The following is a 9,648-nucleotide window of genomic DNA, read 5'->3' as shown; positions in this document are numbered from 1 at the left end:
AGCCCAGGAGTCCCGGAGGAGAGGATGCTAATGCCTTTGTAGAGATCACCAACATCCTTCTCCACTGTCTTAACGCTGATGCAAATTAAAAATCTCCTTACCGTCGGTGAGGTTGTCCTACAGCAGGAACTGGGAGACGGGGGGAGGAGTAGGGCCTGGTATCATGTTTTGTTAATGAAGTTTTGTTGTGATGCTTCAGCAGCAGATTTGAATGGAGGCAGGTTTAAAACATCCCACATCCGCCTCTCAGTTTCAGAATTGATTTGTACAGTAATTTCCACCCCTATCTGCACAGACACACACACCAGAAGAACCAACAGCTTTTCCTTCCAGACCATCCCTCAAGTCATTTTTCAGCTTTCTCAGGATTTACCTGCTGTAAGAGAAAGCTGGGTGCCGGCTGCGTGATGGATCCGAGTTCCTCGGCAGGACATGGACCTCCCCGTCCTGCCCAGGCGGTGGAACTGGACCTGCTGCTCCTGCCCACAGCCGGGGTCTAACACAGGGAAGGTCCTGCCCGGGAGCACAGTGCTGTCTGTGTGGTCTGCACAGAGCCTCACCTCTCCCTGAAGCACCCATAAGTGACAAACTGTGACTCTATTTATTATAAAAACCACATTTGTCTTTTTTTTTTTCCCTGTCCAACAAAGGAGGGAGATTTGTAATGAGAGCGGGGTGTTTCAGAAGTCAGCAGAGTCCTGGTATTTGCTGTAGGTCTCTGCAAAAGATTGCTTCCCCTCCCCCCAGAGAGGATAATAATGGGGAGTGGGTTCCTAAATCCCTTAAGCTTCTTTGATAGCTTCAATGTTTATCTGTAATCCTGCTAGCGCTTCTGAACAGAAACAGCCCTGTGTCCCTGTTGCTCTGGGGCTTCTTCCCACCTTGCAGCGTTCCCTTTTCACAGGAGAAAAGGCAGGGCAGGATGAGAGGGAAACATCAAAAGCCAGCGACGCTGTCGGTGCCCTAGTTTTTTCCGTGATTATTTATTATTTTGCACAGTCTTGCTCTCTTTCTCCCACGCTCTCTGCTCTATTATGTTAATGTATGTGGAGGCTGGGCATGCCTCCGTGCACACCTTTGGGATGGAGTTGAAGGGAGGATGGATGTACGGCAGGACAAGTCTGGAGGGAGTTCCAAGCGCATACAAGGCAGATGGACGGCTAGTCTGTGTCGGGCAGATACGTGTGCAAGCGCAGGTATAGATGCAAGCCCTGGATCAGGGAGCTGGGAGCTCTGCGTTGGCACCTGCTCCCAAACAGGGAGAAGCTGGAGCAGAGACGGTGAGCGCTCGGAGAGGCAGAGCTCCCCCAGAGAGAGGAACGCTCTGGTCCTTTGTGGTGGGTGAGAGATCTGATTGTCTGCGCCAAAGTCAATTGTGTTTGTGCTCATGATGGTGCGGAGTTAAAACACAGCAAGGTTTTAAAGACAGGATAAATAAAAATGCTATAATACAACAGGAATTCATTGCATTTGCCTGCTGTGAGGGCTGACCCTTACCTAAAGGGCAGCTTTTAGTGGGGGAAAGGAGCTCTTACGACACTGAAGATTCTTTGCTGGCAAGGATGCCATTAGGGCTGGATATTTTATTGATTTCTTTTCAAGATTTGAGGGTTAAGAAGCTGCAGAGATAGTAAGTGTAACTGGAATGACACAGAAGCTGCTTCCAGGCAGTAAGAGAAGCTGGAAACATTTTGGCTGGTATGTGGAGCTGGCACTTCTTGAGCTGAAGATGCAAGGAATGGCAGGAGCCCAGTGGAGGGCCTTCCTAGCCAGTTCTGAACCAGGACTGGGACGGCAGTGGAAGCCCTGAAACACCGTCTCTTTTAGAGGTGAAAGATGGACATGCAAAACTCCGGGCTCCTCCACACCTGGAGCGGTGCACGTTTCTTTTATTATTTGTTACAGCATTTTGCACTTCTAGAACTGCAGTGCCATCCAAACTTGAGAACATCAGCACTGCCCTGCTTTACTTGTGCATAATAATAATGTTGTCAGCATGTGGTCTGTGGGGCTGATTGCCTTATGCTCTTACTTCTTAGGACTTTTCTGCACGGGAAATGCAAAATAAATTAAATCGTGAATCCAGAATATGCTAGCTATGCTGCACTGCTTCCAAGGACAGAAGCTCTTGGCATGGCCTTTGGAAGTGGAGTAAGCTTCTCATGCTTGCCACATCCTAACTGTTCAATCAGCAGTTTAATGGGAAGTCATTAGTGTACTATAAGTTCACACTTTATGTTTATGTGGTGCTCCTTTTACCATGTAGAAAAGGCTTCACTTTCCAGCTGTATGGATGCTCCCCAGTGTAAATGACAGGAAGAGAAGTTTGTGTATATGTTCATCTCACTTCCATTAATTATAATAAGACTAGTCACATAATTTCTTAGAAACCTGCTGAATTTCAGCAGCTAACGTACCAGCCATGAAACCCACCAAGACTTAGAAAATAGACGTTGATCACTCTGTATCAGGAATTTGAGTTTGAAATAACCTAGGCATAAAGAAAAGGTTTTGACTGATGTATTTCATGGGAATGGTAAAAAGAGAACTAGAGAAACATGCTGATTCCGTGGGTAATTACATTTCCTAGGTATAGGAAGAGATTTTTGGTTTTCTCCATCTAAAACAGTGCTCGTGGTTAACACTACATAGGCCAACCCAGGCTGTATTTTTCCATTCAGGGTTTCTTTTGGTTGGATCCAAGTCTCTTGGTTGTTACCTCTTTTATTGCACATCATAAAACCAAACCGTAGTGGTTCTGATTCTGAAGCAATCTCTGCATCATCGCGCAGGCATTTCCAAAGGCTGCTCCATGAAATAACTTTCACATTCCCAAGCCCCAAAAGAAGACAGTATGAGAACTTCCTGTAAAATGCTGAATTACTACTTATTAGGCAGTTCAGCTCTGGTTAAAGGGAATGTCGAGTCCCGCCTGCCCTCCGTGGGAAGGTGTGCTTGGCAAGGTAACTGCAAAAAGATACACCAGAGAACAGGACATTTGGTCTGAATGCTTTTGGCAGGCTCAGAAGGAGCCAGCAGAGTTCACTGGCTTCTATTTCTAGTGTATTGGGGTGGTTTTGTCGCTGAGTCAGAGCCGATACTGATCTATAATAGCTACGGAGTGTTTAAGGAAACATTTCTGCTCTTAATAATGAGAAAACCAGTGAATATCTGCTGAGGTGACATCTATCATGTGTTTTTAAACACACATAGCCTGATAACCTAGCAAATTATCCAGATTGCGAAGAGACAAAGGGAGATAATGATAACAAATGAGCTTACATTTATATAACGCCTTTCATTGAGATGGATAGCAAAGTGGTTTGAGAACTCTATTAACGGCTTCTACAAACTATCTAATCGATCGTATCCCCAAACGTATTGAGTGCAGCTTCACTCAGGCTTTATGAGAAAAACGTCCCCATTAAGCAACCAATTTTTGTCAGTCTTCGGAGTGGTCATTTAAGTCTCCCCTGTGCAAGCAGGGACACAGAAATCTTTACATTTGTCGGTGAACTAAAGCCACTTTTGGGGTGAAATGCAGCTGTTACTTCACAGCCTAAATTACTTCCAACTTCTTTACTACCTTGTACCCAAGGATGTCAAATACACTCATTAACTAATCTCTACAGCTACTGATTCATCAAGAAACTTGCCTTTTTATAGTTCAGTGGTGGCAAAGAGAAAAGGTAGAATTTCCAAATTTTCTGCTTCGAACTGCTGCATCACCCCTTCTTTCTCTCTCTCCTTTCCCTTGGTGACAAAAAATTCCCCTGGTGGCAAAGCATTTCTTCCGCTAAAAGGACAAGGAGAGATTTTGGACCTGGTATTTATTCGGGCCTTTTCAACATGAGAAGAGAAGAAGAATCCCTGTCATATTCCTAACGGAGCGCTCCTGACTAAGACACAGCTTTGCACTCATTTTATGTCTCCCATAATTTTAAGGCAGTCTGAGTGTGTTCGTAACAGCACATTGCGTCAGCATCAGGGGCCAGAGGCACTTCAGAACAACCGGCATGTAAAGTGCTCTGGCCACGATCCTCAGCCCTCTCTAAGTCCCACCTGCATCTCCTAGACTAAAGTGGCTGCTGGTTTCCCCCGTGTCAGCCGCGGGATACTCAGATGCAGATGGCAATAGATTTGCAGAGGGACACTTGGGTTTTTCTCACAGGGTAGAGAGGTGGCTGCTCTGCAGAAACCGTGGGGCGGCAGGGCCCTGTGTTGAGCAGGGCGGTGTGACTGCATCCGTATGGATGTGTATTCCCCTCTCTGGAAGCACAATGAGTTGGGATAAGACTCAGCGGCCCTATGGTGGTTTCCTCTGCTTCAGGTTTGATTCATCTTCTGTCCTCAGTCTTCTCAAGCTAGTTCTTGTCTGGGCAGCGGAAAGCCTCAGATTTTCCGTTCCTCCTAGACGCCGCCCCGGGCCTGTGCTGTAGGTGAACTGCTTGGAAAGCAGAAGTTGCAGCAGCAGTTACTCACGAGACGGTATTTTGTACTAGAGCGCCTTTGGCAGGCAGGCAGGCAGGTGCTCTGTTAAGCCCAATCTGACAGGTTTAATGCTACCACTGCTTCTTCTCAGCAGCGCTGGGGCAGAGCCTGTACGAGTGCACGTTTCCCTGCCCGTGTGTGTTTAAAGGAAGCGAGTTCGGAAGAGCGTGGCAGTGCTAGGAATAGACTCATCAGTTCTCTTCCTCGCAGAAGGAGGTCACTGAGATTCTTCTACGAGATGGAGAGTCAATTTCATGAATCATTTTTTGATGTGTATTGGATTTGGCACGTAACATCCACCACCCCCTTCTCACCTACCTCCCGATCCCTTCCTCCCCAGGCTCCAATTCCCGTTTCCAGCCTCAAGTCTTTGATTCACATTTACTGCAAGAAGACAAGCGCGGAAGTCTATGTGCTGTACATGCATAAATAATAGAACTGAAATCATACTTAGTTAGAAATAGATATTATTCCTAATAAATATTTTACCTACTGTCTTTAGGATATAAAGCTCCCCTGACTGAAGTGTTAAAACAAACCTTGTTGTTCGCCCCTAAATGCTTAAAACAACCCTGGCATGGCTGTACAAATAATGCTTGGCTGAGAGGCTGTGTATGGGGAAGGTACGTGTTCGCACGTGTAAGCATATAGACAAACACCTACTCTTAAAGCCTTAGGAAAGGTAGCCCTTTGGCTAACGGCACAGACCTTTGCATCTGACTTTGACTCATTTGGTGACCTGTGAATTTGGCTAATGAAAATTAAAGATAAAATCTCTCCTGATATTTATGAATAACATTCTTCTTTCCATACCTTCCTTTCTTCCTGCCCAAGAGCAGAATTAGAATTAGCTGGCTGAATAAGGCAAAACAAAGGACGCTGACAGAGACTGAGATAGGAGAATTTTTCATTAAAAAGAGTGACAGGTGGAAGAATTTGTCCAAGTGTGTTTCTGGAAGATAATCCTTCTGCATTTTGGTTTTTAGGACATCACTTATGTGCCTTACTTGACATGGTGTTTCCACCCCCTAGATTCCCTAGGAACAAGGGTTTTACAATGCCGCTTTAATCGAGAACAGATTTGCTAAACCATGGCTCAGCTTTATAAGATAAAACTAGGATTGAAACACAGTGATCTGAAACACAGTGAGCTCCCAACATGAAGTACAGTAGGTGAAGTTCTGCCTACAAGCATGAGTGTGTGTGTGTTTTAGGGGGGTGCAAAGCTCAGCAATAGGTGCCACAAAGAACTCAAAGGGAAAAATTCAGCCTGCGGGCAGGCAGATATGGGAGTGCAATAAACAAATACAAACTAGCTACAGTACCTCCAAAGGGAGCGGGAGCTGGAGCATCTCCCTGCGCTCGCAATAAAAGCTTCCTTGGTGTTGAAATGCATAGGAGAATAAATTAACCAGGCATTTGACTGTGGGACTCCCAGTCGTATTTTCAGAGCACTAAAACATGGTTGGCATTCCAGACTGAATACAGGCATGTTTTCCTTGTTAGGCAGGCAGAGACCTTGTCAATACAGCCAACCAAGTTTAGGACACAGCTCACTTCACCCTGTGTTTTTTCAGGTGAATTGCACTGCTAAGCTCTATTGACTGACCTGACTAGATCTTTATCAACTCTAACAGAAGCCCAGATGCCTGGCTTAGACACAGGCACCTACATGGCTAACACATAAAATCATGCGACGCATGCAGTGGTCCAGCAAATCTGGTCTAGATGAAATTACAGCAAGTTGCATGTCGACATGAGTTATCAAGGGCCCACTGTCAACGTGGAAGGAGCAGGGTATTCTAGAGATCCACCTGGGGCTGGGAGCTGCCTCGATAACTTCCACTGCTGACTTGGATGAGCGATTAGGAAGCATGCTTACTAGATTTTCAGACTAAAGCTGAGTGTGCCTAGAGCATGTCAGAGGACGGGACTAGAATTAAGAAAGGTTTGGACAAACTGGAGACATCTAAAAAGATTTAGTTTCACTTCAGTATGGAGAAATAAGCTGTCTTCTCTGCCCACTGAGGGTAGGAATGAAGTACCTGCTTTAATTTTAAGATGGAAATTAGCTGTCAAGGGCACATTGCCTGGATAAGTTATGTAGTCTCCATCACTGGAGGTCTTAAGAGCCTGTGATACTGTAGAAATATGAAATAAACATTATAAATAAACAAATCAGAACATTAAGAACACCCACACAAGCCCAGTAGGAGAAGCACATACGTAGCCTAGATTCTATACTCTAGTGGCATGGGGCTTGCCATGGCCTATTGACATTGAGAAACATTTTGCCTGAGTAAAAGCTGCAGAATTTTCTGTCATGAAAGAAACCAGGACCTGACACTGGGCTATGGAGTGAAACGAAAGGAGTCCAGGGAATGGCATCACTTTTAACAACTAATTTTTATGGAGATATAAATGGAAGATTATTTATGACTCCCTTTGGTTCTTGCCCGATGGAGGCTGAATTAAGGTGAATTGCTCTGATTACAGCACAGAGCTGCAAATGATCAGCGAGCCCATGACCACCATCCTGAAGATTTTCATTATGGGAGAGCAGATGCCATCAGGGCCAAGTGCTCGGCAGTGCTATTTTTGAACAAATCAATTCATTCCCATTTCCATCAAAACTTGCAAAATTAGGAATTCAAATGGAGACTGATCCCTACTCACCTGCAGCATGCGTCCTTTAGAAAAGGATATTTGTGAGGCTTATTCAGAGATCTGATAAAGTGCAGATAAATTTTTTCATTTTCTATTTAGTCGTTCTGGTCAGTTCACAAATTCCCAATCACAGATTTGCTAAAACTAAATGTTATGCCCTTTTCATCATGCATTAAAAAATAACACGTATTTAGCACATAGATTATGTCATCCCAGCCAGGTCTCAGAAACTGTCACGAGAGCAGCCCCCCCTTTGCTGAGGTTACGGGTGTTCTGCCGTGCTGGTCCCCATGGCCTGCGCTGTGCCGGCTGGGGGAAGCAGTGAGTCACCCCGTGGGCTGCGGGTGGGGGGACCCCCAGCCCTGCGGTGACAGCTGCTTTGGGGCAGTGCAGTACCGCTCTGTCGTAGGTGCGTCCGCACACGCTGATCATGCCCTGTCTCAGCCCACTCCTGGCTGAGTCGCTGCCTGTGCAGGCAGTATTTCCTGACTGTAGACTCTTACGGTGTTTTATCACCTGTAGAAATGGCACAACAGCCTTAGAAAGGTCATAAGGAGCCTGTGAGGTCCCCCTATTTTTCAGGCAGCCAGCCTTTCTGATGTGCCTCTTGTTTGGCTCTTCTGCGATGCCCCAACAATGCAACCCAAATCCTTGGGGGTAGCAAGGGCTCCATCCTGAATCGCCACACGAAGACGGGAGGAATATTTGTTGTGAAAACTGTGAGGAGACCCTGTGTGTGCAGCCCCGTTACCAGCGTGGGAACTGGCCCTGGGCTTTCTGCCGCAGAGGACAGGGACTGGTCACGTTGCCTGAAGCAGGTGTGTTCCTATGAGCATCTGCGTCCACAGGCATCCCCATAAGCATGACTGGTTTTATTCTTCTGTGGGAAGTTGTATACAGTTTGATCCAGTACAGCATGAACATAAAGGGCCGCTAAGCTAGCACTCTGCACTTCTTTATCCTGCCAGTATAAAGAACCACTTGCGTGTAGGGACCTTCTATCAGCCTATTATTCCAAGGCAAGAATAATTGTAATCTGTCAATTTAATCTGTTATTCTGCTCAGAATCTGGGGCCAGAGGGCTGACCCTGCAAGGAAATGGGGGGTCCTGATGGCAGTGACATGCATCATCATATACTGCCTTCGGTATGGAGAAGCTGGCAGCACAGGGAATCCTGGCCAGCAGTGACAAGAAAGGATGCAATTAAACAGGACGGGGTGGATCCACAACAGGAACAGTGAAGTGGAGAGCCGCAGGTCTAGACCGAGGTCCTCCTGGGAAGTGCGTGTCTGGGATAATGGGAGCATTGCAGGTCAGAGCTGATGCATTCAGAGCTGTGTGGGAAGTCTGCCGACAGCCTGCTCTCGCTGTCTGGTTCTCATCCCGACAGCCAAGCCGTCACTTTGGCTCTGCTCTGAGGAGTCCTCCTCCTGCCGCCTTCCCCATCCCTTTCCCCCTAGAGCCCCTATCAGGTGGAACCGAGCAGAGATGCTGGCGTGGATGGGATGAAAGCACTGGGAGCACTGAGAACCTCAGGGGAGCAGGGCAGCGTTTCAGAGCAGTCCCTGAAATAAAGGGGGAGGACGTGGCTGCATAGGGGATGGGGGAACGCATGGCTCTTCCAGCATAGGCTGTGGACTTCGCCTGGCCGACTGTGAAAACACACGGTCCTTATCAGAAATAATCACTGTTTTAAAGCTGTGCGTATCGGAAGCGAGGCAGATTTGTGCTCTCTGCCCTCTGGCAGCTGTGTCCTTCAAAGGTATTTTCGGCGGCAGCTCCCGAGGCCGCACAGCAGCACGTTCTGGCAGGGCAGGCGCCGGCTCCGGCACATGTTCCCTAAAGCTGTTGGGAGCTGGGATTAGCGACCTGCGCTGCCCAGCGCGAGGGTCCATCTGTGCGGCCATGGCACTGGATTAGCTGCCCTGGGCGCTCCAGTGGCTGTAATTTTTTCAGGTGGTGTGTTGGGATTGTTACTGCCATTTTGTGTAGCTGCCGTTGGTACGAGGAATTCATTAAAGGTTAGCAGAAACACAACCGTAAGTGCTTTCTGTGCCACGGCAATTCATTTCAATAACAATCAGGTAGTTACGATCAGCCATCAGCATAAAGCATCCGTAAAGCAATGAATCAGCTCAGTCAGTAAATCAAAGGAGCAAAAGCAAATGTTGGCCACCCCAGAGCCTCCAAGAAACATTATTTTCCAATCTATTGTAGAGAACGGTCTTCGCATTTAAAATATTCCATGAATGTAAACACACTGAAAATACTAATGAAAATTAATATGATTCTATACATCAAATTATACATGTATTCTTTGATTTCTACTTTGAAATAATTTTTACACGTTTAAAGTATTACAAATATGAATGCAGTTGGGCTTGGTCACTGCTAAGAGCAAACACTCTGAGGAACTTCATTAGGAGCAATATTTGACATTCATTAACCTTCAGTTTATTTAATAGCAAAGAGGATACATTCCTGAAATA

The sequence above is a fragment of the Aptenodytes patagonicus genome, chromosome 16 (assembly GCF_965638725.1).
Source record: "Aptenodytes patagonicus chromosome 16, bAptPat1.pri.cur, whole genome shotgun sequence".
Taxonomy (NCBI): domain Eukaryota; kingdom Metazoa; phylum Chordata; class Aves; order Sphenisciformes; family Spheniscidae; genus Aptenodytes; species Aptenodytes patagonicus.
This window is presented reverse-complemented; position numbering follows the sequence as displayed.